Consider the following 23,258-nt stretch of genomic DNA (forward strand, 5'->3'; position numbering starts at 1 on the left):
GGCTTTAATTGGCTAAACGCAGATTGCTGAAGCAGTGGTTATAGCCAGGGGGAGGGATTCAACAACTTCATTGGCCATTACCTGAAGACAGAGTGCAGAGTTAGCCCTGTTTAAATCATATGGCCAGAGATTGTTCAAAGGGGATTGGGTCACATAGCTGCCTCAATGTCTGCCATCTCACCTTTACGTTAAGCTCATAGTGGGAGGGCCCTGTGGGAGTGTCCTTTCATATGTAACATCTGGCAGAGGCTCAAAAAAAGACTTCCTGGTTGATGACATTTATTTATTTATTGTGGTTCTGGGGATTGAACCCAAGGACACATGCATGGCAGGCTAGTGCTTTACCACTGAGCTACATCCCCAGTCATCTATTGATGAACTCACAGTGATATCTGCCCTCAAGACTAGGAAGTGAGCTTCCAAAGTCATAGTCTGGGGACCTAGACCTAGTCAAAGCTGCCTAGGCAAGTTAGCACTTGGAGGTGGAATGAGGGATGGAGAAAAAAAAGCATGAGATGAATGGTGATTGAAGGCGTCTTTACCTCCATATTTGTAATGTTTTCTTTCCTGACGAATGAATGTGAAGCAAATATGGAAAGATGATCACACTGGTTAAATATGGGAGATGCAAATTTGAGTATTATAACATCTTTGTCTCTTCCACGTGTTGGATAGATTTCATTACAATCAGCACAGTACCAACAACACAGCAAAAGACAAACAAAACAACAACAACAAAACAGTAGCTACTCAGTTTTTTCTTTCTGCATCTCTTAGATACCAAAGGAGAGACGATCAGCAACCACAGGATCTGATAGTTTTCTGACTAATCTCACTTAATTCAGAGTTGTCTCAATGGAAGGTTCAATGGCCTCTGGATAGGGATTGGAGGAAACCTATTATGAGAAACAACAATGTCAAAATTTGTGACAACCAAAGTGACTGTAGTGATAGTCATTATACCATGTGGAAGAATGTTTTTAGTGGTAACACTTAAGATGCCCAAATGATCTCATTGGATTCTCCCAGCAAACTTCTACTTGGGTGGTGTTATTTGTCCTTCATTTTAGATGAGGAAGCTGAGGCTCAGATTGGTTAAGTCACTCCTACAAGCCCACACAGCTATCATTTGTGAAACCTGGGCTCACACCAGGTTTCCCTGATACCAAGACCAAGTTCATCCACCCCAGTTCACCCTTTCTGTTTATCCAGGAATAAACAAGACATTTTGGAAGCTATAGTTCCCTTTCAAAGGAGTATTTAGAACATGGGGCTTATTTTTAGCTGCCACATATTGTTGTAGGACAGAGGAGGCTGGACACCAAGGAATTAGCAGGAAGCAGGTTTATTGGCTGCAGTCAGGTCCAGAGGGGAAAAAAGGCTTTCTCCACAGTCAATCAATCCCTCTGAACCCCGAGTTCAGAAAGTTTCAGAGCTTTATACCCAGTATGTACAGAGAGGAGCTCAGAGGCTCACAATCTGCAGAAGTCTACATAAAAGTAGTTTTTTTTTTCTATTCTTCTGGACCCCAACTCGGCCAGATTTTACAGAAATAACCCCCCAGGGACACTCTCTGTGAAAATCAGTGCCAGGGAAAGGGGGAGTTCTCCTCCCCTTTTCCCCACCAGCTGGCTTCCAAGGACCTAATTCACCATTTACTTTCACCTTTGGATTATAAAGGACTTTCCCTGGGACCTAACTACTGTCCTTTGAAATGCAAATGCTTCTGTGAAGGCCTTGAGTTAGTGTTTCTTAGTCTTAGTCAGTTGCTTAGTGGATTTCTTCTGCAAAAATACCTCTCACCCCCTATTCTTTTGCAGAAATTCTTGCTAAGAGTCTAAGAACAATTATGGTGAGGATCTCTGGAGAAGCTTAAGATTTTCTGTGGAGGAAGGGGTGGCCCTACAATATGAGATATGTGGTATGTGTCTTTATGTATATATCTGACATTTCACTTAATGTAATGCCTTCCATTTCTATCCATTTTGCTGTAAATTATAGGATATCATTACTTTATTTTTATTTTTATTTATATATGACAGCAGAATGCATTACAATTCATATTGTACATATAGAGCACAATTTTCATATCTTTGGTTGTATTCAAAGTATATTCACACCAATTCGTGTCTTCATACATGCACTTTGGAAAATAATGATCATCACATTCCACCATCATTTATAACCCCATGCCCCCTCTCTTCCCCTCCAACCCCTCTGCCCTGTCTAGAGTTCTTCTATTCCTTCCATGCTCCCTCTCCCTACCCCACTATAAATCAGCTTCCTTATATCAAAGAAAACATTTGGCATTTGTTTTGTTGGAGGATATCATTACTTTTGAAGGCTGAATAATATTTCATCATGTCTCTGTCACCTATCCATCTATCTCACATTTTATTCATTCATTTATTGATGAACATATAGCTTGATTTAATATCTTAGTTATTGTGAATAGTGCAACAGCAAACATGGGCACAGAGATGTCTCTTTGTTATGTAGATTTCATTTGTTTTGTATATATACTCAGAAGTGTATATGGGTAGCTGGATCACATTGAGGTTCTATTTTAGTTTTATGAGGAACCTCCATCCTGACTTCCACAGTGACTATACTAATTTGCAATCCCATCAACAGAATATAAGAGATCCTTTTCCCCACATCCTCACCAGCATTAATCATTTTTTTTCTGTTTTTTGACTATAGTCATTCACCATGGGTTAGATAACTTCTTATAGTTTTGATTTGTATTTCCCTGATGATTAGTGATGTTGGGCATTTTTTTATAACTCTGCTCACCATCTGAATTTCTTCTTTTGAGAAATGTCTCTTTGGATAATATGTCTGTTTTAAAATTATTTATTTTTTGTTGCAGAGGTTTTTTAGGTTCCTTATATATTCTGTGTATTAACTCTTTTCCAGATGAATAATTTGCAGTTTTTTCCCCCCATTCTGAAGGTTGTCTCCTCCCTCTGTTGATTGTTTCCTTTGCTGGGAAGGAGCTTCTAAAAAGTTAATCCAAATGTGAAATAGTGATTCCAGGAGGTGAAGGGGAGGGGGAGAGACTATGATGACAGGTATGAAAACAAAGTTAGAAGGAGCAGGTTCTAGTGTTCTTCAGCACAGTGGGGTGACTATGGTTCTCAATAGCAGATCATCTATTTTATGAATAACCAGAAGAGAGGTGCTCACAGGCTTCAAACATCAAGTAATGATAAGGATACAGAAACATTAATTACCTTATTTGATCATTATATATTATATACATGTATTAAAATATCCCATCGTACCTGATAAATATGTACAATTATTCCATGTTAATCAAAAATTGAAAAAGATGTTTAAGGAGGGAGTGCTTATGACCATATTTGATCATTACATACTGTATACATGTATGAAAGTACACTGTGCCCCATAGATCTATAACAACAACAACAACAACAACAACGCTGGGCTAGACTATGTTACTGGCTATTTACTTGGGAGATTCCCTCAGCCTCTTAGAACTTGAGGTGTGCTTGTGTGAAATGGAAGAAAAGAACATTTACTTCATAGATTTTCCAGGGGATTAATTGGGAATGTGCATATAAAATGCTCAGCACTGTGGTTGGCAAGTAGCAAGTACTTGGTAAATGTTAATATTTTTCCTGCCATTTATGACATCGTGGATAAACCTGGAAGACATTCTGTTGGATGAAAGATGCCAGACCCAGGGGAACAAGCACTACTTGATACCATTTATGCACAGAATCTAAAACAGTCATAGAATGACAGGTTCTAGGGCCGGAGGAAAGTGAGGTGGGCAGTGTTAGTCAAAGGGCCCAAAGTTTCACTTGTTCAAGATGAGTAAGTTCTAGAGAGCTACTGTCCAGCCTCGAGCCCACAGTTTACAATGCTGTATCATGTAGTTTTGTATTATATATTTAGATGTTTGCTAAAAGGTCAGACATGGTGGCATATACCTGTAGTCCCAGCTACCTGGGAGGCTGAGTTATTGAAGGATTGATCACTGGAGCCCAGGAGTTTGAGGCCAGCCTGGGCAAAATTGGAAAACACTAGCTCAAAAATTTTTCTCTAAGACAGTAGTTTTTATGTTGAGCATTCTTATCATAAATAATAATAATAATTACAACAACAACAACTATAATAAGGTAGGTGGAAACTTCTGGAGGTGATGGATATGATTATGACACAGATGGTGGTGGCCTTTTCACAGTTATGGACTTTTCTCCAAACTTCATCAAATTGTACACATTAGGGGCTGGGGCTGGGGGCTCAGTGGTAGAGTGCCTGCCTCACACATGTGAGGCACTGGGTTCGATCCTCAGCACCACATAAAAATAAATAAATAAATATATTGTATCCATCTACAGCTAAAAAAAATTTAAAAATTATACATTAAATATGTACAGCTTTCTATATGCCAATTATACCTCAGTAAAGTGGCTTTAAATAGGTAAATACTTACAAGTTAATTCCATTTTACTCTCTAATCACAATAACTTCTCTCAGCACATTAAAGAATAAATTATTATCACGATTCCAAAATTTTGCATGATTTCACAGGGCCTTCAACTAAAATGAGAAACTCCTTTTTTTAAAAAAATTATTTATTTTCTAATATAGTTAAAAATAATTAATTATTTATTAAAAATTATTTATTTGTTCTTTTTAGATATACATGACAGTAGAGTGTATTTTGACATATTACACATACATGGAGTATAACTTCCCATTCTCGTGGTTGTACAAGATGTGGAGTTACACTGGTCGTGTATTTGTATATGAACATAGGAAAGTTATCTCCAGTTTGTTCTACTGTCTTCCCTATTCCTATCCCCCTTCCCTTCCCTTCTTTGCCCTTTGTCTAATCCAAGGAACTTCTATTCTTCGACCCCCTCCTCCTTTGTTATGTGTTAGCATCTGCATAACAGAACATTCAACCTTTGTTTTTCTGGGAATGGCTTATTTCACTTAGCATGATAGTTTCCAGTTCCATCCATTTACCAACAAATGCCACATTTTTATTCTACTTTATGGCTGAGTAATATTCCTTTGTGTATACACACCACAGTTTCTTTATCTATTCATTTGTTAAAGAGCACCTAGGTTGGTTCTATAGCTTAACTATTATTGAATTGCTATAAACATTGATGTGGCTGTGTCACTATAGTATGCTGATTTTAAGTCCTTTGGATACATACTGAAGAGTGGGGATAACTGGTTCAAATGATGGTTCCATTCCAAGTTTTCTGAGGAATCTCCATACTGCTTTCCAGAGTGGTTGCACCAATTTGCAGTCCCACCAGCGATGTACTAGGGTACCTTTTCCCCCATATCCTCGCCAACATTATTGTTGTTTATATTCTTGATAATTGCCATTCTGACTGGAGTGAGATGAAATATCAGTGTAGTTTTAATTTGCATTTCTCTAATTGCTAGAGATGTTGAACATTTTTTCATATATTTGTTGACTGTTCATATTTCTTCTTATGTGAAATGTCTGTTCAGTTCCTTTGCCCATTTATTGATTAGAACAATCCCTTTTTTTGATCCTTCACTTTTTAAAATTTTTTATTTGATCTAATTAGTTATACATAACAGTAGAATGCAGTTTGACAAATCATTCATAGGTGGAGTATAATTTCTCATTCTTTTGGTTATACATGATCCCACCAGTCATATAGTTATATATGTACAGAGGGTGATAATATCTGATTCATTCTACTTTTCTTCCTACCCCAAACCCCTCCCCCTTCACCTCCCTCTATCTAATCTAAAATAACTCTATTCTTCCCCAGCCCACCCCACTTATTGTAAATTAGCATCCTCATATCAGAGAAAACATTTGGCCTTTGGTTTTTTTAAGATTGGCTTATTTCACTTAGCATGATATTATCTTGATTCTACTTTTAAGAGTCAACCACTCTCATCATTATATATATATCCACAAGACACTAATTTTTTTATGGGGCTGGGGATGTGGCTCAAGCGGTTGCGCGCTCACCTGGCATGCGTGCGGCCCGGGTTCGATCCTCAGCACCACATACAAACAAAGATGTTGTGTCTGCTGAAAACTAAAAAATAAATATTAAAAAAAAAAGACACTAATTTTTAAAAAATGTATATAAATAGAAATATCAGTAAGGGAAAGGGAACAGGGGAGGAAAAAATGGGAGGGTAAGGGTAAGTACTGGGGACTTAATTGGAGCAAACTATAAGCCATGCATTTATAATTATGTCAAATTAATCCTGATGTTATGTATAGCTTATGAACCAATAAAAGAAAAAAAGATCAACCACTCTGGTTCTATGAGCTAGTTATTTCCTGGGACTTGACCCATTTTTAAGATATACTTTTCATTTTGGGGTAACTGTAGATTCACATGCAATTGTAAAAAATAATGCAACAGAGATCCTGCGTACTCTGTTTGCAGTTTAACCCCATGGTAGGATTTTGTAAATATATAGGACAACGTCAGTTACCAGATGTTGACACTGATTGAGTCAGATATCACCCTAAGAACCTATTCTCACCTTTCTCATGGCTCCACCCCCTCCTTAACTTCCGGCAACCATGATTTTGTTCTCCATTTCTATCAATTTATAATTTCAAGTAGTTTATTTAAATGAACTCATACAGTGTGTAATCTTTTGAGGTGGCCTTTTCTTTCCCCCTCTCAGTCTAACTTTCTAATGATAGACAAAACATACTTTATTGGATGTTGTAATAATTCCTTCTCTTTTCCCCTTGGCTTTGTGGAAGTACAACTGACAACTAAAAAATGGCATCAATTTAAGATGTACAATGTGATGTTTTGCTGCATTGTGAAATGATTACCACAATCAGGTTAATTAACATATCCATCAGCTGAATGTGAAACATATATAACCAGAGTTTTTTTCTTTTTATTGCTGATGGTATCTGGCGGCATGGACTCCCACCTGTTCTCAGCATTTTTAACATTAATGATCAATTGTGTATTCACTTGAGGCCCTGCGTTGATTTTTAAGGCCACTATCACTTCCCTTTATTCCCTCTGTCCTCTCTGCAATGCATTTAGTAATCTTCTTCAAAATGATGCCTCCCAGATGCCCTCTATGTTTGTCTCTTTGTTTTTTTTTTTATTGCTTTCACTTTTTTACCTCTACTTTTCTTTTCTTTTTTTTTTTTTTTTTTTTTTAGCTTTTCTTTGTTATTCCATCCAACAATTCAAAGGGCACTCTAAGAAAATGAAGAAAAAGAGACTATGAATGTATCCTTCTATATAATTTCCCTCTGGTAGTGTTTTGATTGTTGGGTGCAAAAGTTCTTTTGGAGTTTTGCATCGTGTCATGGTTTAGATATGAGATGTCCCCTAAAAGCTCATGTGTGAGACAATACAAGAAGGTGTAGAGGAAAAATGATTGGAGTATGAGAGCCTGAATCTGATGAGTGAGTTAATTCCCAGATAGAGTCTAACTTGGTGGTCACTGAAGGCAGGCAGGTTGTGGCTGGAGGAGGTGGGTCCCTGGGGGACTGCTTTTGGCATATGTATTTTGTCCTTGCTGAGCAGCGCTCTGCCTTTGCTTCCTAGTGTGATGACCTGAGCCATCTTCCTTCACTGCACTCTTCTGCTATGATGTTCTGCCTCCCCTCAGGCCCCAAGGAATGGAGTTGGCCACCTGTGGACTAAGAACTCTGAAACGGTGAGCCCCCAAATAAACTTTTCCTCCTCTAAAGTTGTTCTTGACAAGTGTTTTGGTCACAGTAGTGAAAAAGTTGACAAAAGCACATAAAGCATTGGAAGAATCTTAAGTGACATTGTTTAGTGAAAACACAGGGCAAAGGCTTGATGGGACTGAATTTCTCACCCAACTAGCAGAAGCTACCTCTGGGTAGGCAGAGCTGTGTTTTGGGCTATGCTGCTCAGAGAATTCTCCTGCTGCTCTCTCAAGGGTGAGAGTGTTAGTGACATCAGGAAGGGACTCTCCATTTAACTGCTTCATCCATTCAGTTTTATTAGCAATAAATTATTAGTGAATTGTGTGTGTGTGTGTGTGTGTGTGTGTGTGTTTAGGTGAGATAAGAGAGAAGTGGATTTCAATACTTAAGTAGGACATTTTCTAAATCAGTTTGTTTCCCTCCTTTCTCCTTATCCCCTCCCCTCCCCGTCCCCTCCCCCTCCCTCTCCCCTCCTCCTTCCCTTCCCCCCCCCCCCTCCTCCTCCTCCTCCTCCTCCTCCTCCTCCTCCTCCTCCTCTTCCTTCTTCTTCTGGCACTGGGGATTGAATTCAGGACCTCTTGCAGGCTGGGCAAGTGCTGTGCCACCGAACCACATCCCCAGTTCCATTTGGGCTCTTATTGTCTATTTGTTCGTAATATCCTCCTAGTAAACCCCACACATAGTTCTTCTCAAGGCCAGTGGCTAAAGAAAAAAACCAATAAAAGAGCCTTGTTTGCTCTATTCAAGGTTTCAAATACTCTAAGAATAAAGGGAATACCCATTCTCACTTTTAATTGTCACCAGCTTAGTGTGTGTCTTTCACATAGAAAGATCTCAATAAATACCTTTTTATTGGAGGTAGTGTTAATTCATGAGGTATAAATTTAAATGATGCAACAGTTTGAATTTGACTCCTTATGGTCTTTTAAGTGGGACATTTTTTTTTCTCCCAGGTTTTCCCCAGATTTCTCTTTATCTTATAACCTCTCTGAATTTCTATCCAGTCTATAGGAGAGCCAGCTGGGTATCCAGAAAGTTTGCTTTGAATCTTGGATCTGTCATTTACTAGCTGCAATATATTAAGAAGGAAAGTTTTATTGTTCATAACATTGAACTGGTAAGAAATTCCCAGGTTGGTACACCAACCTGGAGATCAGTCTATGCAAAAATTTTCAGGAGCAAACTAAAATATTCCCATGGAATGTGAGAGGTATGGGGGTGAGAGGAAGGAAGGGTAGGGTAAAAGAGATGAAATTCTTTCTCTAAGTGTATATAGCTCAGTATTCCAAAGTGGACATTAACATTATTATTCTTCAATGCTTGGATTTTCGTACCTTTATTAAGAGGTCTTTGATGTATTTCACTTTAATTATTCAAAAAGGCTTTCCATATATTTTCCCCGTTCACAAGTAGAATCTATTCATGTAATTTGTTGCAATTAAAAATTCTTTTGCATATTCCTGTAGAGCTCCTGGGATAAAGCTTTTTCTTGGCAATCCCAGTGGAGCAAATTAATCTACGTTCTAGCAAAATTAGAGATTCAATTACATGATAACCTTTAAAAGGATAATTATGTTCTTAATGCCTCTAGCTTTGTTGTTGGAGCTGATTTCTGAACATCTCTATCCAGTTTGGCCCCCAACTGTATGCCCAAGGTCAGTGGTGTTTTCCCCTTTCTAATATGTGGTTTCATGATTTGTGATACATAGTTGTACATCACAGGAAGGTACTGGAATGCCAAGAAGCCTACAGTATTGACCATTAACCTAGATACTTCAAAATGACTGACTGAGTAAGAACATTTACGAGGAATGGTGATTAAGAAGGACAGTTGTTGAAATAATAAGCTAGAGCATGCCCACTGGTCAACCGTTACTTCTTGAAAATAAAATTACAAGGGAAAGAAACTAATATTTCTGCAAAACCCATCATGTATCACACACTGGGAGAATTATTTAAATATATTATTTCACTCACTCTCCTCATTGGTACCATTTCACCAGTGTAGAATTGAGGCTCAGAAAAAAAATGCTGATTAAGTCGCATTTCCAGGTTGAACTCATAACAGTTGAACAAAGATATGTCACTCCAAAGCTCATGCTATTTTCAGTAGAACTTGCTGATTTCGGGTGGAGGACACAAGTTCATTAGGATACGAGGTTGGATAAATCCCACTGTTAGAGGAGGGTTCTGGAAAGAGAGTAACATGAATCTAACTCTTTTTTCCATTCATCATCAATCAACTCCAATACATCTTCCTTTTTTTTTTTTATACAACCAGTTGAGAATTGCAGGTTGATTAGTAGAAATGAGGCCGTGGGCTTTGCTGGAGTCACATTGGAGAGAATGGGGTAGGGCTTTCTTTGCTGGGGGCTATGTGGAAGTCTGGATGCTAGTGACAGACATCCTTGATGGGTTGTAAACAGGGATATGGGGAAGAGCTTGGCACAAAGGGATGGAGAGACTCTGGGAAGAAAAGTCTGATGGTCCACCATTGTGTGTGTGTGTGTGTGTGTGTGTTGGGTCACCATGGAAACTGAGATGTCAAGAAGTTGCCAAAAATAAGGGTTTAAACATCACTGGAAGGAGAGGGATGCATCCTGCTGAGGACCACTGTGTCTTTGTTCACTTGTGGACTGCTACCTGGTGTGGTTGTTTCAGCAACACCACCTGAGTCCCAATTATCAAGAAATAGAATAGTATGTTCAAACCAGAGATAGCAAGGTCCAGCAGAGCCCATGAGCATGGCCACAAATAGAACTTCTGAAGGAGATGAGATACCAGTTGGGGCAGAAAATAAGAAGTGTACTTATAGAGACTCAACAGCAGCTTGAAAGGACTTTCTGGAGTTAAAAAAAAAAAGAAAGAAAGAAAGAGAAAAACCACTTTCCCCATCCATAGATACATTAACACAAAGATGACCACTACACAGACAGAAATTACTGGTCCAGAGGAGCAAGTGGAAGAAATACCTCCCAAATTTTAAAGAAAGAAAAAAAAAAAAAGAAAAGAAAAAGAAAAACAGGAAAATATAAAAGTTTTTAAAGTAAAAATCCATGAAAACTAACATGAGAGTAATAGATGCTTTATTACTATGTGACCAACCAACAAATAAACAAACAAAACCCTGTGTGATATATGAAGAAAATGTAAGAATTATATTTTTTATATGCATCAAAACAAAGCCCTAAAAATATAACAATGAAATGTTAAAAAATGCCAGGAAAATTTGCTAAACATACAATAATATTGGAAGATCTCAGTATTTCTCTTTCAGAATTGTCTAGGTATGTTATACAAAGGCTGCTTAAGAACATATACATTTATTACCACAATCTATTTATATGAACACGTAATAAACATACATTTGTGGTATAGTTACAAAAGTTAATAATAAATTTGAAGACAAAGAAAACATTTGAAAATTAAAAAAACAGATTTTATAGTATATCTATCTTCTTTAATTATGTTGTCTAAAAAAAAGACTTTTTTTTTTTAGTGCTGTGGATTAAACTAAGGCTCTCATGTATCCTAGGCAAACTATACCCCAGTACCCTTTAATCAGGATTTAATATATTGAAAACAAATAAAAGATAACAAAAAACCTTAATTACTTAAAATACTAAGGAACATAGTCTTAGATAACTATGAGATTATAAAATTAGAAACAGTTGTAGACCATTTAGAAGGCAATGCAAAAGAAATAAATCACTTAATGTTCAATTCTAAAAGAAAATATTAGTTTCTTAGTACACCCCCCCCCAAAACCAAACAAACAAACCCCCCAAACTCCCAAAACAAAGTACCAGAGACTGGGTGGATTCAGACAACAGAATTCCTCTCTCACAGTTCTGGAGGCTGTGAGTCCAATAGCAAGGTGTTGGCAGGGCCAGGTTCCCTCATCATCCTCTTAGGGAAGAGTTGGGGTCCTTCCCTTCTTCTTCCAGTTTCCTGCACCCCCAGGCATTCCTTGCTTTACTTCAAATTCTGCCTTCTTCTCAGGTCATCTTTCCTAGATCTGTGTGTTTGTGTCTCTTTACTTCTTATAAAGAAGTAAAGTCATATTGGATCAGGTCCCATCCTGGTTCAGTATGACCTCATCTTAACTTGATCACATCTGCAAGACACTATTTTGCAGGTTCCATTGTTTAGGACTTAGACATATTGTTGAGAAACACAATTCAACCCATAATAGAGATAAGCAAATATACTTAGAAGAACTGTTTTAACCTTAACTAGTTTTGTTAGAAAGAAAACAATGTACTTACCTTTATATTGATAAAGAGGTCAATGAAATGAAGGACTTGGGTAAAGAAAATGATTAAAGATAAAAGTTGAGATTAAATATAAAACAAAAAGCTTAGAGGATAATTTTAAAAACTGGTTCTTAAAAAAAAACCAGATAGAACCTTAGTTAAACCTGATTAAGGAAAACAGAGCAGGAAAAACAACAAACTCCACCAGAATTAGAAACTGGTAAGAGAAATATAGTCACAACTATTGAGGAGTTTAAAATGATAGTATTACATTTTGAATTATGACCTAATGGATTAGGGGAACATTTTGAATATCTAGAGTAGGATTTGGTAACGTAAGATATGTAGACAAATCTGGCTCAATGCATCTTTATATAAGACTCACAAGGTAAGAGTGGTTTTTACATTTTTAAAGGATTAAAAAATAATAATTAAAAAATATTTTGTGAGTTGAGAGTATAGCTCAGAGATAGAATGCTTGCCGAACATGTGCAAGGCCCTGGGTCTTATCCCTAGTGAAAAAAAAGAAAACAAAACAAAACAAAAAACAAACAAACAAAAAACTTGTGATAGGTAAGAAGTATGTAAAATTAAAAAATCAGTGACCATAAATAAAATTACATGGAAACAGTCATGTCCGCTCATTAAGGCAATGTCTATTTCTGCCTGTGCACTATGATGAGCAGTTCCAATAGATGGTATGGCAAATAAAGCCTAAAATATCTGTCTCTTTAGCAAAATATTTGCTATCCTTTAACTATAGGAAGTAGAATTTTTTTCTAGAAAAATATAACTGATTCTAGAAGAAGTAGAAAACTTGAATAGACCAACTAAAATGGAAAGGTGATCTACTTTTGAAAGATTAACCAGGATAGATTTCATGGATGATTTTTATTTAAAATTTTAAAAAACAGGTATTTAAAAATGTTATTTGAACTATTCCAGGCCCCTGAAAACAGCAAAGTTCTATAGTACATTTTATGAATACAGTAAAATCTCAATATCCAAACCTGACAAAAGTAGTACAAAGAAGAAAACCGCATAACAATCTTACTTATAAAGAAAAATAAAAAATTCTAGATAAAATATTAGCAAATAGAATACTGACACATCTATAACAAAGCCTCCAATTATTAAGAATAGTTTCCTCCCAGAAATGCAAAGATTGTCCAACACATTATAGGAGAAAAATTATGTTCTTCTAGTAACACTTTTAAAAAGAATTTAATAGAAGCCTTTAAAAAATTTCTACTAAAAGTAGGAATGGATAATGTCATCCGTCATTATTATTGTTCATTTTGGTTTTGAAATAAGTGAATGTAATGAGAAAAGAATATTGAATAACTTAAATTATTGGAAAAAAAGTTGATAGACAAATGACAGCATTCAACAAACTATTGTAATGCTGATGAAAGAGGATTAATATTCTAATATATGTAGAGCTCTTAAAAATGAACAAGGGTGCTGGAGACTCAAAATTAAAAACAGAGAAAAAACATGAATATTTGCATGGACTCAAGAATACAGGTCCAAATGTCCAACAAACCCATGAAAATAGGGTCAAATCCAATGCTAGTCAGAAAAATGCAAATTAAAATATCGATCAGGTATCACTTCTCATAGTTCAGACAATAAGAAAATTTAAAAGATAATATTTATTTTTATTTGAAATGCATATAGTCCTATATAGTATGCTGGAAATGTAAATTGTTATGGTTCCTTTCATGAGTCATGTGGCAAAATCTATTAAATTAAAAATATTTATTGCCTTTGAGCCCCAAACTCCACAGTAGGAAATCTGTCCTATCCACTAAAATTGCCACCCTACAAGCACCTATCTATAAGTTATTATTACAACATTTCAGGTGGTGAAAATTTGGAAACAAAGTGAATGCCCATTATTTGGGGGACTGACCATACTATTATTGTAGGTTTCTTTAGTGACCAATTATGGATGAAAGTTGTACTATTTCTCTTAATGTGGAAGAATTTCCATGAAGTATGAGAGCAACAAGAAATACACGTGTGTGAGAGTATGTGATTTTTATTTGATTCTATGATCATGAGGGGGGGGGGTCTGATAATGTGCATTTATTTCTAAGTTCAAGGTGATTCTACTGCTGGTGGTCCAGGGAAAACACTTTGAAAAACAATCAGTGAATTAAGCTGTTCTGTGTCTTGGAACTTGCTTTTTGCCATGTATGCAAAATGAAAATTGTGAGAGGCTTGTAGTCTGCTGAGATTTGAAGGAATTCATGGATTCCATCATTTCCTTTTGCAGACAATAAGGACACAGTGGCTCCCATGCTTATTGACAGAATCAAGAGGGAAACCCAGGTCCCTTGAATTCTGGCTCAGTGGCTTTAGCACTCCACCATTTAATGCTGCCAGTATCTACTATAGTTTGGATGTTGAGTATTACCCAAAAGTCTGTGTTTTAGAGTCTTGATCCTCAGGGTGGTACTGTTGATCTTTATGAGGTGGGGCCTTGTAGAAGGTCTTTAGGTCACTGGGAAGGGTATGTCCTTGAAGGGGATGAGAGACCCCAGTACCTTACTGTCTCATTCTTCTTCCTGGATCCTGAAGTGAGGACTGTGAATTGCTACACGCTCCCCACCATTCCCATATGGCAGCTCTACCAGAGACCCAAAGCTATGGGTCCATCCAATGTTGGACTGGGACCTCCAGAACCATGAGCTGAATTACCCTCTTATAATTATCTCGGGTATTTTCATTTCATAAGCTGTGAATGAGTAGCTTCACAGCCTCATTGGAGGAGCCCATGAGATAATACTGGTGAAGGGCCCCTATTAGACTCTTACAAAAGTGAAGGTGGGGCATTCTCAATTGTTGGGTTATAACAGTTGGTGTGGGGGAAGTCTTTGAAGGAATATAATAAGCAGTATCTCTTTCATGACTGTGTTCTAAGTTAAATGATAAATAACATAAACAGATGCTGGATTTAAAAAATTTATTATTGACCAAGATAGTTTGAAGGAAGATGAAGCTCTTATCTATTGATGAAGGATTTCTAGATGTTAAACTCAGGAATCAGAATGGGAAATAAAGTTTATCCCCTTAACACTTTCATTGTCAGGCGCTGAGCTTGAATATTTGATTTCATTTAACCATTTCCACATTTCTATGAAATAGATCATTTTATAATTACCATTTTACAGCCAAGGAAACTGAGTCTCGGAAAGACCAAGTGATGTGTTTAAGGTGGAGCTTGGACCAAAACCAATGGACAACTACCTACCCTTCAATTGTGCTGGTGTTTCCTTTTGTGAGTATTCGCTGAGCATCAGGCATGGCTTACCAGAGCCTGCAGGAGTCATGTGCAATCAAAGGTTCATTACTGGGATTAAACTTTACATATGGTCGTAGCCAGAGAAGCAGCTCATGGGAGGTTGCTGTCTCTGTTGCTGGTGGTAGGTTAACAGCACTATAAGTCAGCAAGGCGGACAGTTGGAAAGAAGTGGTGCCCGTGAAGTACGGGAGAGGAACTGGAAGCCTGTCTGTCTTTGACCTCCAAGCAGCTTGAAGGTATGGCTGACCTTCAAAAAAGTTGAAGAGTGAAACCCAACCAAGAACAACCAACAAGGGTGCCGGCAGATCAGTGAGTGAGCTGCTGCGATGCCTGCACCCACCTCTACACCTTCAGCAACTGTTGTTGCATCTCTTCTGCTTTGCAAGCCTCATCCAGATTTCTCTGTGATCACCTTTAGCCTAGGACCATGCAGAATAGGGAATTCTGGGAAATATCATTCTAGCTTGGCTAAATTGACACACTGTGGAAAATTGTTTTTCTTTTCTTTTTTTTTTTTTTACCCCCACCTTTATTGAGATGTAATTGACAAATACAGATTACATAAATTTAAGATGTACCACTAATGTATACATGCATAGATTATGGAATGATTATCCCAGTCTAGTTAGTATATCCACACCTCACATAGTCATTTGTTTTTGAGGTGAGAATATTTAAGATCTATTATCATAGTATATTTCAAGTACATAATACGAGATTATTAATTTTAGTCACTGCAATGTACATTAGACCTCCAGAATTTATTCATTCTGCATAATTGGAACATTGTCCCCTTTGACCAATATGTCCCCATTTCCCCCACTACTGTGTCCCTGACAACCCTCTGCTTTTTGAGTTTTTTTAAAACCAGGGATTTAACCCAGGGGAGTTTAACCCCTGAGCTACATCCCCAGCTGTACTTTATTTTGAAACAGTGTCTCTCCAAGTAGCTTAGGGCCTTGCTAAATTGCTGAGGCTGCCTTTGAACTTGCGATCCTCCTGCCTCAGCCTCCTGAGTCTCTGGGATTATAGGCATGCGCCACTGTGGCCAGCTGGAAATTTTTTTACGTACATAATTTTATCTATCTTCAAAGTGCCCTTCTAAGGCAGGAGTTCTGAGTTACAGATGAGGAAACCAAGGTTCGAGATGTTACATGACTTGTCTAAGATACAAACTTACCTAGAGTACAACCCGAGTGGTAGTGGTGGGGTTTGAGTTCAGATGCCTGAGACTTACAAACCTGTACTTTACAGTCAGGCATGCTAGTGCATGCCTATAGTCCCAGATAATCGGGAGGCTGAGGCAAGAGTATTGCTTGAGGTTCAGGAGTTTGAGACCAGCCTGGGCAACATAGCAAGACACAGTGTCAAAAAACAAGCGAGCAAGCAAACAAGCCAAAACAAACACACAACCCCCACCGCAGACCCATGTTCTTAGCCACCTCTTGACACTGTACACTGATCCTTCTCTGTGCACACCTCCATTCTTCTTTTATGGGCACTGATGTCACCACAAGACTGTTAGAGACATATTCCCCCCAAATGCTTTGATTCACTTTTTATGCTCGGTAGACCACAGCTTCCTACCCAGGGCACCTCTGTTGGATTGTAGGCCTGTGGAGTGATGGGTTCACCCTTCCCTTCATGCTGCCTGGGCAGCGGGACCCATGGGAAGGCCCCTGCAACTTCAGCAGTCCCGTTCATTTACCCCACGTGAGCCAGGACTTAAAGGTGGGACGCCCTCGTCTCTGGAAAATGGCTCTCCTCACAGAGACCTACCACACAGGCCTCTGGGAGAGGAACCTAGAGGAAAACAGGGCGAACCCATGAGCATTCTGTGAGCCTGAGAGGTCCTTGCTGAAGCCAGTGGAGGAGGAAGTCTTCATTGACACTGTCAGGCTCCCAGGTGGTAGCCAGGTGTCTTGGTTTTGATTTTTGTTTTGTAAACATTTTTCTTGCCTGTCAGTTTCTCTAAATGGAATTAAACTCATCTCCGTGGCAGCTGAGACGAGAGAGCCCCAGTGAATACAGCAGAGCCGAGGAGAAAGCTCCAGTCCAAAACAGACATAAAAGGGAGAAAAGAAAAAGCTGAGCTCTTGTTACAGGGCCTGGATGGTGCTGAGCGGGGATAACACACCACAGAATGTTAAGTGGGAAATGTCCTCCCTGAGAACTCGGGTTGATAAATGCTCACACTGTCTCTAAAGCAAATTGCCAATCATATCTGTGCAAGGCTCGTTAAGAGATGGCCACCGACGTCCAGTCTTCTTAACAACTGCATTGAAGAGAAGCTCAGAAGTTTATTATGACAAAATAAAACAAATACTCTCTTAGTTTGGGTTTTCCCAGAAGCAGACCAAAATAATTTCCAGGTGACTTATTAGTGAAGGGTTCTGTTATGGTTTAGATGTGATGTCCCCCAAAAGCTCACGTGTGAGACAATGTAAGAAGGTTTGGAAGAGAAATGATTATAGCCTTAATCTAATCAGTAAATGGAAACCTGATGGGATTAACTGGGTCTTAATTGGAGGCGGGTGGGGTGTGGCTGGAGGAGTGGCTCATTGGGGGCGTGGCTGTAGGGTATACATTTGTATCTGGAGGGTGGAGTCTCTCTCTCTGCTTCCTGATGGTTGTGTGAGCCGCTTCCTTCGGCCACACACCCTGCCATGCTGCTCAGCTTCACTTGAAGTCCCAAAGAATGGAGCCTGCTGTCCATGGACTGAGACCACTGAAACTGTGAGCCCCCAGTAAACTTTTCCTCTCCTAAAATTGTTCTGGTCATATGTTTTAGTCAGAGCACTGAAAAAGTTGACTGAAACATTCTCCCTTGGAGAAACCAGCAGGGGAGTGGGAGAGTGGGCAGGGAAGAGGAAAATCCAAGTGGGGTACTGTTTTGAGTAAAGTCCCTGGGCCAGGCGGAACTCGGGGGGGGGGGGGGTGTGTGTGTAAAGACACCTCAGCATTTGTTCTACCTCCAGGAAAAAGGAGCTGGGATTATGCACTAACTCTCACCTGGGGCCTGCTTTTAGCTGTGGGTGCCCAAGGGCGAGCCTCTGAAGGCTGCAGGTGCTAGTAGTAGCAGCAAAGCATTGCAGAGACTGGGCGTGAGCTCATTAGCGGGATTCCAAAGAACCTCAGCACAGTAGTAGCAGCAATGTCTTTTGTAGAAGGGGGGCTTGGGCAGTAGTGCCCAAGCCAACAGAGTGTGCTCTAGGGCAGCCAATCATGGAGACTGGGACTATCTGCAGGAACAGAGCCCAGCTCCACTCACACTGCTGCCCTATCCTAGTGGGAAGTGTGCTCAGCTGATGGTGCTTGTAGACACACCTGATGCTGCCACTGGTCCAGAGTGCAGCTTGGTGTGAGTTCTGTGGGTGACTGACTCGATTTGCACCTCTGAGACTTTGATGGGCATCAAGGCTGGAGAAGCCAGTGAAACTCGTGGCTCACAGGGTAGAGCACGGAGCCGGGTCACAGTAGGAATGCTGTGCACACCGGCCTGGAGGCTGTATGCTGTGGTGCTCGAGGATTCAGACTCGGGTGCAGATGGCCCGAGTTTGAATTGTGGCTCACTAGCCATGAAATGTTGTACAAGTTTCCTGCCCTCTCTGTATCTTTCTTTCCTTCTGAGTCAAGTGGGGATGATACTGTAACCTTTGTCATAGCACAGACCTGACATATGGCAAGTGTTTAATCTCCATATATCTACCACAATACTTTTACATATAATAATATAGTATGATCCAATATATATCATATATCTTAAATAATTGAGTGATTGCTCAAAGTCATTCTGTAACCAGGCATTTAATTCTGGAGCATGTGGTCTCAGCCACTATGCCATACTGGTCTTGAATACAGGTGTACACTCTAAAGGATAAATGAGTGAACTTTGGGCTCAGCTGGCCTGACTCTAAATGCCAACTGTGTTATTACAATTGACTGTGTGACTCTGACAAATGGTTGAGCCTTTCTAAGATTGGGATAATATCTGCTTCATAAAATTGTTAGAATTAATTAACACATGCAAAGCACACATCAGAGCAGCTAGCACAGAGTAGGTGCTCAACAACTGTTTCATTATCTAATTCTAGCTCTATCTGCATATTCATCCCTTGGTTTTGGCTTTTTGTGTATATTGAGGAGCTGCAGGTTTGGGGAGGGGAGAAGGAGGAACAGAGAGATGAAGGAAAGATTCTGACAACTGTCACATTTCTCTCCCCTTCTCCTCTTTTGATCAAGACATTTTTCTCTGAAAACACTGTTCATCCATGCTACCATTAGGTTCTGATTGTCCTTGACTGTTGGGAAGGACCTGTCCTGGGTGTTGGCCTGGTCTAGTGCAATGTTGGGGATAGGAAATGATTGATGAGTGGGAGTCAGTGTCAAAACAGGTGGGCAGCAGGTACTGAGTTTAAAAAACAATACCAATTTTTACTAAAGAGAAAAGCTGATTTGTTTATAAAATGAGTTTTGTCAGAAATCTATATGTAAGAGTAGCAGTTAAGGTCTTTTCAAAAACCTAATTGTGAATGCTTTAGATTTTGGATGACAAAGGACTTAGAATAATCAGTGAAAATTTTAAGGAAAACTCAGTAATTGTTAAAAAAAAAAAAATTAGTTTTTTTTTATGTGTGTTACCACGGATTGAGCCCATAACTTTGTGCATAGGTAGGCACTCTGCCTACTACTGAGCTATATCCCTAGCCAAACAGTCCCTATCCCTCAACCCGCCTTGGCACTGAGGATTGAATTCCTATCTTCATGTCTGGTAGTCAGGAATTCTACCCCTGAGCTAGGTCCCCAGCGGTTGCACATAGCATTTTAAGATGATAATAATGATAGCAATACACCAGGATCACACCAAACATTTTTAAGTTTTGCATAATTTTTGGAACATTTACATAAAAATATACATATCACACATCATTGCAAAATACTATTCGTTCATTTAACCAGAGTTATAAATCAGAGTTAAAGTGATGATTTAAAAGATTTTAAAACACATGAAATAACACAGACAACCTTAATTTTTATTTATTTATATATATATGACAGTGGAATGCATTATAATTCTTATTACACATATATAGCACAATTTTTCATATCTCTGGTTGTATACAAAGTATATTCGTACCAATTCATGTCTTTATACCTGTACTTTGGATAATAATGATCATCACATTCCACCATCATTAATAACCCCATGCCCCCTCCCTTCCCCTCCCACCCCTCTGCCCTATTTAGAGTTTGTCTATTCCCCCATGCTCCCTCTCCCTATCCCACTATGAATCAGCCTCTTTATATCAAAGAAAATATTTGGCATTTGGTTTTTTGGGATTGCCTAACTTCACTTAGCATTATCTTCTCTAACTCCATCCATTTACCTGCAAATGCCATAATTTTATTCTCTTTTAATGCTGAGTAATATTCCATTGTGTATATATGCCACATTTTTAAAATTCATTCATCTACTGAAGGGCATCTAGGTTGGTTCCACGGTTTAGCTATTGTGAATTGTGGTACTATAAACATTGATGTGGCTGTATCCCTGTAGTATGCTGTTTTTAAGTCCTTTGGGTATAGATTGAGGAGAGGGACATCTGGGTCAAATGGTGGTTCCATTCCCAATTTTCCAAGAAATCTCCATACTGTTTTCCATATTGGCTGCACCAATTTGTAGTCCCACCAGCAATGTATGAGTGTACCTTTTTCTCCACATCCTCGCTAGCACTTATTGTTTGTCTTCATAATAGCTGCCTTTCTGACTGGAGTGAGATGAAATCTTAGAGTGGTTTTGATTTGCATTTCTCTAATTGCTAGTGATGATGAACATTTTTTCATATATTTGTTGATTGTGTATCATATTCTGAGAAGTGTCTGTTCAGTTCCTTGGCCCATTTATTAGTTGGGTTATTTGTTTTTTTGGTGCTTAGCAAAACCTTAACTCTTATAAGACTCAGTTTTCCTAAGTAATACAAATCCTAATTAAAACGGCAGAAAACAAAATAAATTATCTTGACAAAATGCTAAATCTGTGTTTCTTAGGCCAGTTTTGGTAAATTTTGCCAATCGCAAGTCAATATTTTAAGAATCTTATTGCTTTAAACATAGAGAATAAGATTATGGTTTTAGAGCAGTTGTTTTAAATTTTAAAATTATATTTTAAATTAAATCTAAAATTTTAGAAAATATTTTTTTAATGTAGCCAATTTTATCACATGCAAATTTCCTTTTATAAGATTTATCCTTCATAAACCTTCTATGACTCGTTCAAATCCTCTGAGACATGTATTAAGCTTTAGTTTTGGCCTGTATTTCATTCTTTGGAAAGTTTCATTCATTTGGAAAATTTTTGTCATTCTACTTTATGATGAAAATTTTATTTTGCCATATAAAATACTTTTCTCATACAAAATAAACCATCAACAACAAAAAAACAAACCCACAAACAACAATCAAAACCAAAAACCCTTCTCTTTTAAAGTTCCTTATCCAAAATATATTTTTGTACTTATAACCCTCTTTATACCTCTCTGTTTCCTGCTTACTGGGTTTTTTCTACCTTGAGTCCTTCCTCAAATTTACATTTTTAAACAATCCTTAAGAAAACTTTAAAATTCAGGCAAAATAATTTTTTTCAACAAAAGAATATATTTTGTTTCTTTTTTGTAGCTTTTCTCATCAAAAACACACCTTAATTTCTTTTCTGTAGAATTTAGCAAGTCAAGAGTCCTTGAATTGATATTTCCCAACTGATGTTTCAATATTTTAATGTACTTAACAACGACTCTATTTTGTATCTATTATTTAATGTAACTTTGGGATTTTGACTTACATGGAAGGTTTATTTATAAACATTTACCCAACTTGTTGTCACCTACTTTATTTTAGACAATTATGCCTAGATGATTTATAAAAACTGAGGGAGTAGAAAAGTGTAATCATTGTTTGATTTGTTTGTTAAAGAAAAACCCCAGAAGTCAAATTGCAATAAATACTTGTTACAGAAAGGGATGGAAACTAACAGAAATATAACCCTGCCTAGCAGTCAAATGAATGTTAAGAATACTGAAATTACATTTAATGTGTATGTATGTTTGGATGGACCTATGTATTTAGCGGTGCTGGAGACTGAATCAAGTGCCTCGATATGCTAGGCAGGCACTCTACCACCGAACTGAATCCCCAGCCCAGACATCTATTCTGTTTTAACAATAAGTTTATAATACAGAGTAATATAATATAAATTTGCCAATTTATAAAAAGTTTAATACAAGTTATTTTTATAGCAAATGGTACAAGTAAAGTTCATCTCTTCATATGGCTAAATGTTAAAGTTTATATTTGCAGTCTTTAAAAGGCTGTGAACCACATTTTTTCAGATAAAGGAGCTCCCATAGCAGCTTAATTTTTTTTTAAGGCCTCTGTTATCTGCTTTCCCCTTTTCTCAGTCTTAAAAGATTGAAAGAGTTGATTCTTAGATGTTTACATGTTAGCAAGAACTGGCTGAAATAAAAAAAAATCTAAGCAAACTTAAATAAGAAAATTATCTTCATCTAAGCAAGAAAAAAGTCAATAGATTTACAGTAGGCAGAGAAAAGGAGAAATAGAAAGCTAAAAGCAGAAACAAAAACTTTGAATATTAACCCTGTAATTACAGTTTAAGAATTATCTTAAATGTGCTCACAAGAACATTTTAAGTTAGGCATGTAGACCAACAAAAAATGTTAAACCAGGTGCACACAACCAAAAGTGAATTCAGGAGAAAAAGACCACAGGATGTTACCATGAGATGGATTATTCTAAAGAATGCAGGGAAATCCCTGTCAAACAAGAATGGAGGGGCTACAGGAACCCCCTTGGAGGCCATCCCTGGGAATTCTGGGAGCAGCTTATCTTGACATGTTTGAATTAAATTTTGCCCATTCTTGCTGGCAGAAGTTTACCTTGACAGACTTGAACTAAATTCCTGAAAAAAGCTGCTTCC

This window comes from Marmota flaviventris, chromosome 9, assembly GCF_047511675.1.
Source record: "Marmota flaviventris isolate mMarFla1 chromosome 9, mMarFla1.hap1, whole genome shotgun sequence".
In the NCBI taxonomy this organism is placed as follows: Eukaryota; Metazoa; Chordata; class Mammalia; order Rodentia; family Sciuridae; genus Marmota; species Marmota flaviventris.